Below are 16348 nucleotides of genomic sequence, written 5' to 3'. Positions count from 1 at the left end.
TGATCTTATTACAAAAGTCTTCGATTACATTTGCTTTGACTCCAAGAAAAACAATCCAACCAGCAGATGTTCTGATTGACCTGGTTTAATCATTCTGACTGAAAAGACTAAACCAGCCATGTGCTGATCGTTTAAGACCTGCTGCCTCTTAAATCCACTCATGCAAAATTTTAAGTCTTGATGCCAAGAGAAATACGGGGTGTGGAAAGGTACTGGGGGTGTGTAGGTAAAGCGTAATAGGACTCGAAAGCAGGAGCCCCATTGACAAGACAAAAATGGATGAATTCCACTCAGATTGAGAGATCACAGTGTCAGTTCAGTAGGACCGCATGCTGGCAAGCAGGCAGAGTGACGTAGGTGAAGCAATGGAGTGGAGGCGAGTGGTCGGCTTTGCAATTTTACCTTTTGGAGGCGGTGGACAGATGGAGCATTACTGGGAGGGAACCATTTGATAAAATAATGCAGTCAGCGATTCTCATTGGGTTTCTGCTGATTGAAAAATCCACTGATCTCTTGCTTCATCCCCCCTGCTGTGTGGGTGCAGCTGTGCAAGACTGTCAGATAATTAAGGTAGGATGGGGTGAGTTTAAGCATGGATGTGTATGTGAGTGGGATTTGCTGTAACCTGATATTCATGTTCATATTCAGTAGTTTATCTGTTGTGCTTATGCCCAAAGTGAGTCTTAATCAGTTGATGGGAGTTTTCTTACACGTGGACAGAGACCACCTATTCAAGTTGTCCTAGTTCCCTTGTTTCGTGTGTATTATGATTTGGATGGTTGTTTAAACTAATCCGAACAAAGTGCACAGAACAATTGGTTCGGTCCAATCGAACAAGAATTAGTTCTAATGTCAACGTTTGGCAACACAAATGAAGCCCAATTTTTGGGCTGACAGACGTGTCGCAGACAAAAACATAGTCTCATAGCCGATTTGGAGTTGTCCTGATTATATCCAGATAAAACATCATGTTATAGAACTAACAAAATTGCAAATCAGTTCAAGGACAACTCAAAATATCCCGCAAAACTCAGAACGTTGTTAACAGTGTCATTAAACAAATTTGTTCTTTTTGGGGAGTAGATTATTATTTCCTTTTTCTTTCTTTCTTTTTTTTTTTTTTTTTTTTTTGCGTTTTCCTTGTCAATGCATACGCACAAAATGCCACTGTCAACATGACTACACAGCGGAAGATAATGTGTAATTGTTGACTGCTAAATAACCAAAACTAAATAAGACAGGTAAATGGATTTACGCAACCTGCGAGTGAAGTGATGACTGTGCTGTTCATGTTTAACACTAACAAAGTGTGCCTCTTTTATGGCATCATTTTTCGAAATAAAATTGTCTTCTCATTTTAGTGTGTGGCAAAGTTTTTTTTTTTTTACAAGCGCATCACACACCTGGGAAGAGCAACAATATTGCTGAGCTTTGCTATACAGGACAGATATAGAGCAGTATTCAAAAATGTAAATAAATCATCTCACAGGGTGTCTGCCTCTCGCTGCCTCGACGATCCCAGGCAGAACCCCAGGCAACAGGAAAATGTGAAAATCACAACATCCACAAAGTCAGAGCCACCAGATATGATGAAATGCATGTTTCAAAAGAGGATTGCCCATGTAAGTTGCTGTTGCAACATGGCTACTTATTAGTTAAGAACTTTTGATATTTTATACTGTCCAAATAGTTGCACAAACCTTACCATCATATAACAACCTTACTTTCCTCTGTCCACTTTAACCAATTCTGCTTTGTGTGACTGGCAGATATGCACACGTTGAAAGGCCTCCATGTTATGTGTATCTATCTTTTAGGGGTCAAGGTGCCAGATCAAAGGCCACTTGTGTAAGCAGGGTGTGCCATGATAGTGCTTAAGCCAAAGCTGTACATTTGGCACGACATGGTTCCCTTCCTGCCTGGAATGCCAGTAGACAGCGGTAAATTAGAAAGCGCTTTTCCTAATAATTAGCCTCTCGGTGGGGGTGGACTTTGTTCCTGTGACAGCAGGAGAAGCACACAGGTAATTAATGCTCCGACAGCCCCGCCCTCACTTCCTCATCAGAACACATGTGCACACAAAAACGCACACACTCAACACAACAACAAAAACACACCTTCTGAAAATGATACAGTGTCCTTCGTGTGCCCTTGGGGGTATTTTTGCCGGCCATTCATGGGCAATGACAGGAAACTTCTTGCAAAGTACAGGCTGTCAATCTGCTATTACAGTGACTTTGTTTTTTGTCAGAACTGTGCCATATGTTTTATGCATGTGTATCCAATTTCCAAATCGATTCAAGCGTGCATTCCTATATGTTGAGTGTGTGTGCGAGTGTGCGCGGGTTGTCCTTTTGGCGGCAGCTGCTTTGAGTGCAACATTGTCCTCTGGAGATTAGAGGCTGCCGTCATAAATGTAAGACAAAATGGATCATGCACCATTACACAGCGATTCTGACACAGTCAACCCACTTTTATATGGAACGCAGGGTTACACACCAACGCTACAGTAAACAGCTTACTGTTTATCTACAAAATCATTCTCTCTTCAACCTAATGCACATTATCTGGCACTCACTTCCTTAAACAGTTTTAACTGATAGAACGAGACAGATTCAGCACTCTATTAGTGCCGAATAATTGTCTGGATAATGAGTAGATTGCCAGTTATTTTCTGAACAGATAATATCTCCAATTTGCCTTGAGGGAGAAAACATTGAAATGATAGATACTATATGCAGCATGTGAGAAAAAAATAAATGCGTACCTATCTGCAATAGATCGCTTCCTCTGCATACCGACCTGCCAGGCACCTGCCACAATCTGACCAGTGTAATGAATGTGCTTGCTTTCCCAGATGCATTTGTAAAATGCATGTACAGCCTACATTTTCAATGAGAAATTAGCATGTTAATGTGACTAAATAATAATAATAATAGTATTAATATCAGTAATAATAACAGTATTAACATCAGTAATCATAATGTTTTTTTTTAATTTAAAAAATCCTTATTAGTCCACATCAATGTAGTCTTGTGCATTTTTACCTATACCAAGTGGCTGTGTTTCATTAGTTCCTTTTTTGGAAGGCTTAGGTGATTTGCTGATTGGTTTAACATTTCATTCTGGTGTTTTTCCAGACAGTAAGTTAAAGATGGCTATGTAAATGTGATATTTACACTCTCGTTCTGAGGCAAACCTTCTGTAATCATAATCTTTCTTGGCTGATTACTTTGTTCCCGGAAACTTGTGTCTATAAGCAAGTCCTTTTGGACTGTGATGGATTTATTTACATAGTTTTCTCCTGTTTCAGTTTCCTCCAGCTGTCCTCTTCCACCCAACTAGTGAAGGTGTCTTTCAGCATCTCTGTCAAAACATCGGTCATCAATGGCCCTCTGTCCTGTCCTCTGCCTGGGCCTCTGTTTGCCTTGGGGCTTCCACACTGCTCTGAGCAGACTCCCTTTGTGTGGGAGAATCATGCGCAAAGAAAGCAATGATGACGGAGGGGGAGAGTTTTAGTAAACAGTGGCCTGTCACAGCTCAGCGGGACACACTATAGCCATTGCCTTTCTACTGCCACCAGGGAGATTCTAATCTTAAAGAGGCAATCACACAAAGGAGGGTTTTATGCCATCTCTGCAGGGTGGGTTGGACATTAATAAATAATAGTGTGAGAACTTGTTTGGGGTTGCTGAGCGGGGCTCTGTTTTGGTCAAAACCTTTCTTCTTCCTAAACTGTACTGTCAAATGGACTGGGTCGTTTTTAATTTTGCAGAACGTGGAATTTTGATTTGGAATTCTCATACAGGTTGGTAAGTGATGTCATGAGTCATATGGCCCACACTTGGAATTAGTCACATGGATTTGCAGGTGATTTGGAAACAAACTGTGGAGCAGTTGCTCCTGCTTTATCTGACATTTAACAGAATAATATGCAGTGGTGCTCGGAGCTCGCCGGTGCATGCAGTAAGACAAGAGAATGTCGGATGTCCTCGTCTGGATTCCAGGCATGTTTCCAGATATCAGACGCAGTAGCCAACACAAGTCTCAGCTGTCATTAACCTACATCGCTCTAATTACCTTCGATCCCCGATGAGAAAGGAAAGACGGTGTGCACGGTGCGATAGCGAGTCAAGTGTGAAAAAAGAAAGATAGAGGGAGGCGAATAAGAAGGACAAAGAGGAGAGAAAGGGGTAGAAGAAGTCATCTTGGCAGCAAGTGCAAGCAGAGAACATATCGCACAGGATAGATGAGGACAGATATGGAAGCTGACAAGCTTTTAAAAAGAACGACCCAGTGAGAGAGAAAAACATACTATAAAGTGTACCGTTAGAAAATGAAATCTTCGTATTTTGTCAAGTGATTGTGCTTTAACTCTGAAAAGTGTCATTTATTATTGTTTATTAGTGTTTTAGCATGAACATGTAATTCTTGCAATAGTAAATGATGGGGCTGCCAGTGTGTCATTTTCATAACATTTGGGCCTTCTGGATTTTAATTAAAATGCTAGAAAGGAAAACAGAAACAATGTGTTCATGTGCCTGCGTACATGCGTGTGTGTTTAGGCCTTTTGTAATCATCGCACTGTATCACGTTTAATTAACACACACACTCCGCAGCAATGCTTTGGGTGCACACAGCTTCACAGCTATTCTCACCCCACACACACACACATTCTGATCAAATTGAGTAATTTCAAATGGGAAAACACACTTCACTACCTCAATTATCAACCAAACTAGAACATAATGATTATTGAATCCAATACAATTACAGCTGGGGTAAACTAATAATTAATGCACATACTGTGCAAATTGATTGTAGGGACACGGCAATGGAACTGAGGAACATTGGTTGTTAAGGAACATAAAACTAAAGGAAAAGTCAGACGAGGAAGGGAAGTGGAAGAGATGTGATTGACAACTATTAACAGGTCATGAAAGGGCCCATACACCCGATGCCTGTGGGTAAGTGGGCGGCGACACGAGTTTCACAACACAGGTTGCAAAGAAGGAGAAAAAGATTTCAGAGATGATATAAGAGAGATACTGACCACGCACGGGTGGCCTTCAATGCCTCACTGCCTCACTTTTCATTCCAGTGTAGTCATGCATGTACTACCTAAACAAACCACAATCACACACATTGTTACAATGCTGCAATACCAATTTAGCAGGATGTGCAAGCACAGTCATTAAGTAGAATCAGTACAAACTGAAACAACTGTTCCTGCATTCTTTTTGCTGTTGTGAGAAACAGCAGCTGTTGTTTTGCTGTTCAACAGTCTTATGCCCTCCTTGATTTTTTTTTTAATGTACGAGAGTCCTTTGCACTGTAAAAAAAACACATCACAGTATGTTTTACTTTTTTTTTTTGATTGTTCAAACAAAACCTTTTTTTTGTTAAAGGCTGGCTCTTAAAGGTTCCCCTGCTGTTGTCATAAAACCCGGAAAGCAATAAGAAGTGTTTGAATTTTTTTGTTCATATACAGTATGTATGTATGAAACAAATAGTACACTGTACAGTAGTTCTCAAGTTTGCAACTTGGCAAACAAGGCTTTATCTCATTACGGTGGTGATCCATCTAACTTTAGAAACGGTATCATGCAAAATCTGTGGACTTTTATACAGTACCCGTATTTGAAATGCGGGTGGATGGTTGTTTTGAAAATGTTTTTTACATTTTTGTACGTCACAATGCTTACCGTGGTGCTTTTTAAAATCTTGCACACAAGTAATACACAAAGTTGATTAAAAAAAAAAACTAACTAATATTAAAACTAATAAAAACTGCACTAAAACTAATCATTTTTGAAGAAACTAAAACTAATAAAAATGAACAAAGCCAACCTGAAAATGTATGAAAATTAACAAAATTTACAAAAACAAAACTCAAAATGAAAACAAAGACGAAACTTTAATGAAAATTCCCAAACTATAACGACCCTGCCCTCTCAGTAGCGCTGATGAAGCATTGCGGCCTCCTCCATCATTTAAGTTGCTCATCCCTGACCAAGGGCAACTGAACCGTATGTAACTTTAATATTCATTTTGTTTCATTTGTGTTTTCACTGCATGATGTTGACGCTGATGTACATTACATTATTTGCAAATTTTTCCTGTACTCCATATCATGTGTCTCTTACAGCACATGCACAATTCCAATGAAGTTGGAATACCGTGTACAAAAGCGGAAGGATGGATAGATGGTTTGCACATGTATGCGTATAAAATATTAAGACCACCACAGTGACCCAAAACATGAATTTAGAATTAGAATAAAAGCCTATGAGGAACACCTGAAAATGTAGTCACTTCTAAGTTGGGTCCATAGTTGAAGCTGTATTATGGATTCCGTTTTACACACTGTTATTTCTTCGGAGGTGGCAGGTCTGTACAAAGTACATATGGAATTGAAATACAGGGAGGAGTGATAGATCAGTGAAAAGTGACTGTTAAACAAACACATCTGCTGTAGAACCACTCATAAATCACAAGTGGCAGTTCACTGCGTGATGTGTATGGCACTCTTGGACTCCAGCTGAAGTGGTCATGAGGGCCACTGTAATGTGCTAAAGATGATATATATAGAATAACAAATAATAGAGTTCCAGAAGAAGGTGAACGCGAACTGTTTTTAAGGACACTCGCGGTGCTGGACACAGCGGAGAAAAGTGCCAGCAGATCAATGTGAAAACGAAGGAGTTGCAGGACACGCATGCGCACCAACTCACTGTTGAATACAGAAGTATGGAAATAAATTGGAATGAGCATGACATTTCGAAATAAAAGACCGGCGAATCTTTACAGCTCAGTAAAATCTTGGTGGTGTGAACTACAGTGCACTATATTGTTCTCAATATAAATGTGATTCTGAAGTGCATTATGGTAATCCTTGTGTCAAACGGATTATTGGCCACAGATACAATTACACCAGAGAGGTGAGTGGAGTGTGGCCAAGCAATCAGCAGACACCCACATATTGGCACAGAAACCAGATAATTCATAACGCCAGCACACGCAAACATGTACATGCACAAACACATAGAAAACGTTTAATTTCCTCCTTTTCTGCGGAGTCTCTCAGAGTCTACTGTAACGTTGTGGGCAGCCAATTCCAGGCCTAATAGGCTGCCTAAGTGATTTTGTCTTTGTCCTTTTGTGTCCTTGGCTTTCAATCAAGCACCCGTGATTGCAATCTAGCCTACCAGGTGAGTGTATTCGTCAGGAGAGTGACAACTGGCTGCCAAGATGGAAAAGATCCCTTATCTCGGCGGGACTTCAAAGATTAATTGAGACGGGTTAAGTGGAACTAAGAACGAGACAATACAGGTGAGCCGAATGCAGGGTTGGAAGGAAACCGTGGTGTAAGTTTTCAAGAGTTCTCAAAGACTAATACTGAAAGGATGTTCACACTGTAGCTTGTCGTGAGAAGATAGAATTGATTAGAAATAAGTTCTTGATTTGTCCCCCTGGGTGGGGTGAAGAGGGGGGGGTGTTCATATTTCCCTTCTTATGGATCTTATTGCAGCAGCAAAAGTTTTACAAGATAAAATAACCAGTAATAACCATAATTTTCCGCTTACCCTCTTCAGGGTCAGGAGGACTAATGCACATTACATCTATGAAAATATATTTTGTTCCAGAGACAGTATAATGCGTTGCATTGTTAAACTGATATTGAGGGTGTATCTGCAATAAATATTTGTCCTTTTTGTCCTTTAAGTCAATGCTGAAATGTAATCATTGTTATACATGAATTCTTTTTTTAATTTTATCTTTTTTTTTTTAATTTATTTAAATTATGTTATTTGTCTTTCTGGTGAATAAACATGGTTAGAAATAGAAATCCCTTTATTGTCATTGTACTCAAGTGTGCAACGAGATTAGAGGGCTCCCCTCTCCAGTGCAATACAACAATAATACAGACAAATATATAAATTAGATAAATAAAGAAGACAGTGCAATGGAATTCAGTACTGAATAGGGCATATAGAAACACATCACAATGCTGTTTTGCGAGGTTAGGGTGGTCTCGTGTGTGTGTGAGAGTTCAGTAAGGAGATGGCTCTCGGAAAGAAACTGTTTCTCAGTCTATTGGTCCTTGATTTGATGCATCTGTAGCGCCTGCCAGAGGGCAACAGGTCGAACAGGTGTGAGTTTGGGTGGGTATTGTCATTGACGATGTTGAGAGCCCTTCTGAGGCACCGGGCGGTGTAGATGTCCGACAGTGGGGGGAGAGGGCAGCCAATAATCCTTTGCGCTGTTTTGACTGTCCTCTGGAGCCTCACTCTGTCCGCCTCAGTGCAGCCGCTGTACCAGGTGGAGACACAGTACGTCAGCAGGCTCTCGATGGACGAGTGGTAGAAGGCCAGCAGCAGCTTCCTGTCCAGGTTGAATTTCCTGAGGACTCTGAGGACCATGCTGGCTCTTAGTGACCAGCTCACATTTTGGATATAAAAACTCCCATTTTTTTCAACCAAATAAATTAATTGTGATATTCCTCATCCGTGTTCCAAAAGGTGAACATGGAGTGCTGAATAAAAATTCAAGCGTCCACATTAAAGAACTTTATGATGCTTGATCATTGCGACAGATGTGCGGTGGTCTAATTCAGTATTTTTTTTTTTCTGCATTTATCATTAATTTAAAAAAGCCAATTGCTCACCCCATTCTTCATCTGGTGTGAAGAAATATGGTTTGTTTTACTTAATTTTTTTGATGCATGGGTGACAAGTATAATTTGCAAATCAACTGTTGTACTTAAATGTTTGCATGTTGGAATAATTACTTATGTGTTTACATTGGACCAGCTGTTCATTAAGCAGCGTCTCATGTAGGCCTCAGTGACTGACATGACACACATTTGTAAGTTTGGGACATAATTAACAGCATGAAATAAATCAAGTGGGGGACAAAGGCTTTAGCAGACACCTGGTCTTTAAACCTACAGGAATTGCATAAAATCAAAGAAACAAAATATACTGTATGGAGTTGGTCCTCTTTGACTATTGTAGCTTTCACTGTTTTGGGCTGACATTATACATTTTAATCCCAAAGGTTAAGAAATGAGAGTGGGGACAGGTGCCTGTGCAAGGCCAGTCAAGTTCTTCCACATCAAATGAACCCAACCTTGCCTTAATTGATCTTGCTTTGCGCACTGGGGCACAAACAGTGGTGGAACAGAAAAGGTCCTTTTTCCGAACCATTCTCACCGTTCCCACTCTGTCACATGCTGAATAAACATTCTATTCAAACTTTTATTTAATTATTGCATGCATTGATTAAAAGGTATGTCTACAGAACCAAGTCTGTATATTATATTTGGTTGCATGCGAGTTTGTACCAACTGAGCACAAGGAATGCATTTGTATTGCAATAACACTACATACACGTACAAGATCATGTTACAGGCTCCAATTATGCACACGTAGACCTGTCTTCTGGTTTATATATGACCTTTAATTTGTTTCACATTGTATGTCTGTGTTCATCATCATCCTCCCCATACATTCACCAGATTCTCTATTAAAACTCATTTAAATCACCAACATACACCCCCAGATAAAACCTGACTCTGACATTGATCCCTGATGTTTTTATATCCATTTCAGGTAATTGAAGGGGGCCGCAGAGCATTTCCAAATCAGCTGTGGGTTATGCTCCATGTTTAAGTTGTTGAAATTGAAACAAAACCGTGACCATAATTTTTGTTTCAGATGTTAGATTATCTTCCAAATTGACTCGTGCACATCTATGTTGGTCGACAGTTCAACAGCTGTAAACAAGTCACTCCACTCACCAGATCCGTGAACTTTCTCGCCCCCATCCTTCAAGCTCGTTCCTTTTTTTGTCTCGATGTCAGCCGGTGAAAGAAGCTGGCTGCGTTGTATACCTCTTTGTCCTGCAGACCATTCATCCATCGATTATCCGAGCTGCTTTTCCTCACGAGGGTCGTGGACGTGCTTGAATCTATCTCAGCCGTCTTCGGGCACAAGGTGGGGTGCACACTGTATTGGTTGCCAGATAATTGCAGGACCGTAATGACATTGTCCCTCATTGGTTTTATTTCACCACACTTATTGTCTCTGAGCTTATATTTAAAATTATTTGGCTACGCTTCTGCTAGTTATGCACCTGCGTGTGACGTAGAAAGTACATACTCAGCGCTGATTGGCTGTGGCTGACAAGCAGCAGCCCAAAGTTCAATACAGAAGATCACAGAAATGGACAAAGAACCAAAATCTCGGTTTCAAATGCGAAGCATGACACGCAACTGCATTAACTATAAATGGAAACCGCCAGAAACGCTCACCTCATGTTCAGTGTGAATGCGGCATAAGACAACAGCAAACATATTTTCAATGTATTTCAATTTTGGTAAAATTTCTACTTACTGTCTAAATTTACGAGTTAAAAACAAAACAATACAATTCACGTTGTCCATTAATTGCCTCATGCTGAATCAATAAATTATTGGACATCTTGGTAAACTTGTCAGAGTTCATCAACCCCGCGCCTAGAGATATGAGTTCGACATTGCCATGGTCGCCATCGGTTATGCAAGTAAGTAATTAAGTAAACAGTCATTTCTTCCAAAATTACATGGTTTCCATATCAGATGTTCCCTAAACCTTTGGGATTCACCAGCCTGCTTTTAATCAATTCTTGAATGACACTGCAACCCACCATAACGTCATTATCACTGATACAATTAATACAGTAAACACTACATCCTTATCCTGGCTACAATCATATTCCTCCCTTGGTCTCTCTCTCTCCCTCTCCGCTCTCTCTTTCTCATCTATCACTCTCTCAACCCAATCAGTCAAGACAGAGAGCCACCCTACACTAGGTCTGAGGTTTCTTCCTCAAAATCAGTTGCACCTTGCCTCCGTCACCAAGTGCTTGCACATGCAGGATGAAGTCTGTCTTGAGTGTTATGTGTAAGGCTACTATACTATCTATGTTAAGTTCATTAAAGACTAAATTGTCCAGGTGTGAATATGAGCCAGATTTCATTCTTCTTCATCCATATGTGCCCTGGGATTTCTTAGTGATCAGCACAGGGCAGGGGTGCCCAACCCGGTACTCGAGGGCCAATTTCAAGTATATTTTAGATGCCTTCCTTCTCCAGAACACCTCATTCAAATGATCAGCTCATCAGCAACCTCTGAGAAGTCTGACAAGGATCCTGATGATTTGAATCAAGTGTGTTGGAGGAGGGAGATGGCTAAAACACCTTTGGACACTCCTGGTCCAGGGTGTACCCTTAAGTGTGCTTGGTTAAGCTCCATCTCAGCCTCCATCTAATGAGGATAGGCAGTATAAAAATGGATGGATGGATGGATGAAATGGCAATTTAGCAGATTTCAGACGAAAATGTGCTCAGACACTGCCAGCTAAACAGTAGGAAAAATAACGGTAGCATGCCAGTTCTGTCAGTCCTTGTCAGCTCCGACACACCTGGTCCGTTGCAACCTCTCACCTGAGCTCAGCACTTCACAACCGAAACCAGAGAAACAGGAGGTGGGAGATTAAAGTCAGACTTCTGAGGCGGGACCAGCAAGACTAGTTTTTTATTTTTAAAAAAAGGTCAAGAATAAATCAAATGTAAAGAGCAGCAATATTGTAAGATAAGGATTATCTTTATTTTGCATGCACCCATGTTTCAGTTTGTACTTTATTGAGCAATATTTGCCAGAATGTGCCTAGGCAATCAGCATATCCAAGGATGTGCAATCAGGAAATGACTGCCCAAGTTTTGTGTAAAATCCCACACACATCTTAAATTAACTTGTGGCGTAACTAAAACAAATACACAACCAGACCCTCGTAGGCAGGACAGACTGCTTATCACAACTTGTGTCAATATGGAGAGTGATGATGTAGGAACTACTATAAGGATGGAAGGAAGAATAGCAGGTGCAGGAGCGGCCCCACTGGTCATGTTGAATCCACATAGAATGCCCAAGATAAATACTGGCACCATGTCAATACACACACACACACACACACGCATATATGGAAACAAGGAAACACACTGTCATGCACACTGTCCATAGTAAATTTCTGAAGGGGCACCGATACTTTTTTTTTTTACTCTTTCTACTTCATTTGCTCTCTTCTCTATGACGTAATTATCCGGGAGGGGGCTAATCAAAACTCATGTCACCCGAGTTCCACAATCAGGAAACGCGCCAACTTGGGACACACTGTTGACATCAGACTCAGCGACTCCCTGGAATTGCACCAGAGAATTTCACTACTTGTGGGCATTAAACTTTGTTTTGCCCTTTGGCTTTGAAATGCTCCCTTTGATTGAGAAGGCAGCTTCACGGTGCTCACTGTGAGTTTCAAATATGCTGGGCCTTGAGAAGTTTATGTACTTATGAGCAAATATTGTTATATGTTAGGCAAGTATCCATGACTTCAGCTGTAATCACGATTGAGAAACTCAGTAGCTGGTCGAGCATTTGCAACCTGGATCATCAGTAGGGTCTTACTTGACTTAATCTGCCTTGACTACCAATATCGTGTCGGAATTATAGAGACCATCAACATTATACAAAAATTCAATACAAAACCATGCAACTATTCCACCTGGAACATTTCAGAATCAGTATGAATAAAAAGTAAATAAATAGAATACATGCTCGCCAGAGAGGCTCATTATAAAATGTATTACGTGTTTTTGCCTGTGAGATGAATTATGAATCTGTTTGGCTAATGAAACAATCCCGTTGCTAATATAGTCTTAGTAACATTTTCCATCTGTACTTATTCTGATAGCACTTTGAGACTGCAATCTGATTGGACAGGAAAAGCCAACATCTATATGTACTGGAAGGATCGAAGCCAACAGAAATAATTCATAATTAAGAGAGTATGTGTAAATTAAAAGATTTTAAGTATACCTTATGAAGATGAGAAATATGGTACAATTGGTTCTGTAATTCACACTTTTTAAACTCGCCTTCTGCCCACCTATGTATTTCACCTTAATGGTAATGATGACATATTCAGCATTTTCCAGAGAGAAAATTAAGAAGGCACTAACATTAACATGCAACACAATTGACCTCTCTTCCAGATACAGTATCCCAGGTAAGCAATAAGAACACGAGAGGAGTTGACTGTTCATCTAGATAAACACCTGCTATTGATGACAGGAGGAAGTCATGGTGACAGGCTGCTGACAGGAGGGTCAATAAGGAAAGGAAGCAGTGAGGGGAGGGGGAGGTGGAAATGGGAGGACATTGTCAATCATTTGAGCTAATGATAGAGGCCAACAGACACTGGATAAATTAACATGCATGTGCATCATGACACACACATACACACTGACAAAGACATAACCTCCACAGAATGAGAGTCCAACTGACTTGACAAATGACAAGTTATTGATTACTTGCATGGAGGAGTGATGTTGTTTAACACAAGGTCACACATTAACATAACTGTCTTTAACAAGCTTGCTCGGGTCACTATGGGACTAGAACACCTAGCAGACTTCAACATGTTACAGAACATTAAAATATAACCACATAATTTGGAAGTTCCCTTGTTTTACATTATTTCCCTTTGCCTTACTGGCTACTGTATAAGTCTCACTACCAGGGTTGAGAAGGAATTGGAACAACCAGTGGAAAGAAAATCTATGCAAAAAATATTGATTGATGTCGCGTGAATGCTGTTGAATGCTGCAAAATATGAAATGATACACACAATATAGGGGATTTTCTCCGTTTGTATGTAAAACAGAGACAAATAATTTATTCCAGGGTCAAACTTTTGCTTGGAATAGGAATCCCCTCCCCAGACTTTAACAAGAAACATCCATCCATCCATTTTCTGGACTACACCTTCACGAGTGTTGCGTGTGAGCTGGAGCTTATCGCCGCTTGTTTCGACCAAGACGCAGGGTGTACTCTGTACTCGTCACCAGGGTATTGCATGGAATATGTAGAGTGCCTGTAGACAAAAGAGCATTTACACTCACATTCATACCAATAGAAAATGTAGTCTTTCATTAATCGAACATGCATTTTTGGGGGGAATGTGAGTGGAAGCTGGGAAATCCAACAAAAACCCCAGTACAGAATGAACATTTGACCTTCTCAAACAAAGCAAAAACCAAAATGATCCCTTGTGAGGAATGCTGAGGTCTTGTGTGATATGCTGACTCTTTGTATGACCTCATACAAGAAGGGAAAGGTTTGTGCAACTATTGAGGCTTACAGGCTAAACAATTGGAAGTGACAGGTAGGTGAAAAAAGACAGACGCGCAAGAAATAAGAACAAAAAAGTTAGCTGCTGCAGTGCGCTCATGCCGATAGCGACGAGGTGAGATACAAGGGACACATGAAAAGAAAAGGCCAAAATCAGAAGCCAAAGTATGTTATTAATTGTGACAGGAAAAAAAAAGGGGGAGTTGTTTTGTGTGCGTGAGTTGGTGAGTGGTGTGCATTTACCTGAGCAAATGTATGTGTGAATGTGTGTGTATGTAAATGTGTGTCTGGCAAAGTGGTGCTGACACAGCTAGAAGGCTGTGACACTAATTAGCAAGCTTCAGTGAAGACTGAAACCTAATCTTTTGCAAAAAAGAGACACCTGGGGGTAGGGGAGACACATCAAAACACACACTCGCATCTACACTCACACACTCTCATGACCTCACTTCCTGTGAGTGGGGGTGAAGGTAAGACAAGGATCAGGTTGCTGTCTTAATATAGTCAAGATGTGGGTTTATCTTCATGCATAATGCCCTCCAAAGTTAAACTGAGTAGAATTATTTCTTTTTTGCCTTCACTTCATGCATTCAAGTTGATGACAAATGCAAAAAGAAGGTAATGTTTGTAAAACTGTGGGTGTATGTGTGTCTTTTTATGTGAGCAACTTTAATGTCTTTGCGTGGGGAAATCCCACAAAACGTTTTTGTTCCAGTATGTTCCCTTACTGAGCCATTCCCTTACTGTTGTGGAGGGGTTTACGTGTCCCTTTGATCCTAGGGGGAAACAGGTCCGAGGTGAGGTACCAGACATAGGATGGGTCAGAACACCTGATGACACAAAAACATTGCACCATATTTTTCATCACCCAGACGGGTGCACCGGGGCACACTTTGCAGTCAGGCCTTGATGACCAACACCTAGTGACCAGGACCGCAGCCATGGGGCCTGGCCGGGGCTAAAGGAGTTGGGTGCATTGTTAGCTGGATGGCAGCCGAAGAGCTGATCTATGGCTACAGAAGTAGTTTTCGGGACAACAAATGTCTCCCTCTCTCTCTCTCTGCTGGTGTGCAAGGTCGAGAGGCTTTGATGAGATGTGGGTGCACTTGGCAGCAGGACATCGAAGGCCACAGTTCAATGATCAATTTCATGGAGAATAACTTCTGGATTGCTTTAAAGAAATTCCAGTCAACCGTTCAATGTCTCGGGACAGGGAAGTAGTACACCATCAATGCTGTATATCGAGGAATAGCGTGCAAGTGACTTCGACGCAGGGCGTGAATAAGAGGAGAGAATACCTCCTCCATTCCGCTAAACCGCCATCCGGTGAGAAACCAGGGTCATTGTACTCTGCTCAGTTCTCGTATCTCAGTGATTAAAAAACTGCTTAATAGCAGGCTGTGAGTGTTGGATAAGACCTTGCTGCATATCCACATCTAGAGGGGCCAGATGAGGCAACATTTCCAACCAGGAGGAATCTGGTGGGATGATGACCCAGGACATGTTGGAGAGACCAAGGACCGCTGCAGTAAACCCCGGACATTTGCCGATTTAATGTGTAGGATCCTTGTGATATGAACTGTACAAGCCTACCTGTATTTTGTTCTGAGGCTCCCCTTACAATATGTTGCACTCTATCACTTTTTTAAATACAGAAAATGACGGGCTCACTCCCATTCCGTTTAATGTAAACCGCACGATACATAACGCTGCTCGAAAATATTTTTATCACGTGTTTTGCCATAGGTAAATATGAAACAATGAATAAGATTACGTATTGTTGTAAAAGACAATGTGTGTCCTTTATATACTGTATTCCAATTGCATGGCAGCGTATGAACCTGAGTGTTCACTGAAGGTCTGCCACACAGCTCAGTGTGCGGCTCTTTAGACTCCCAGCTGGCCTGAGAATGCCCCGGGATCCACCTGGAAGGTCTGAATGAAAAATGGCCACAGAGAGGGAAGTCTGGGCTTCCTTGCATAAAATGCCGCCCCGTGACCTGACCCTGGTTAAGCGGAAGAAGATGGGTGGATGAGTGATGGATGGATGGACATTGGGACTGACGGATGGATAGAGTTACAGTATGTTATCATGAAAGTTTTGATCTCCATCAGAC

Source organism: Idiotropiscis lumnitzeri, chromosome 7 (assembly GCF_059441095.1).
Source record: "Idiotropiscis lumnitzeri isolate Australia: NSW breed Sydney's pygmy pipehorse chromosome 7, RoL_Ilum_1.0, whole genome shotgun sequence".
Classification (NCBI taxonomy): domain Eukaryota; kingdom Metazoa; phylum Chordata; class Actinopteri; order Syngnathiformes; family Syngnathidae; genus Idiotropiscis; species Idiotropiscis lumnitzeri.
Note: the sequence above shows the minus strand (reverse complement) of the source record.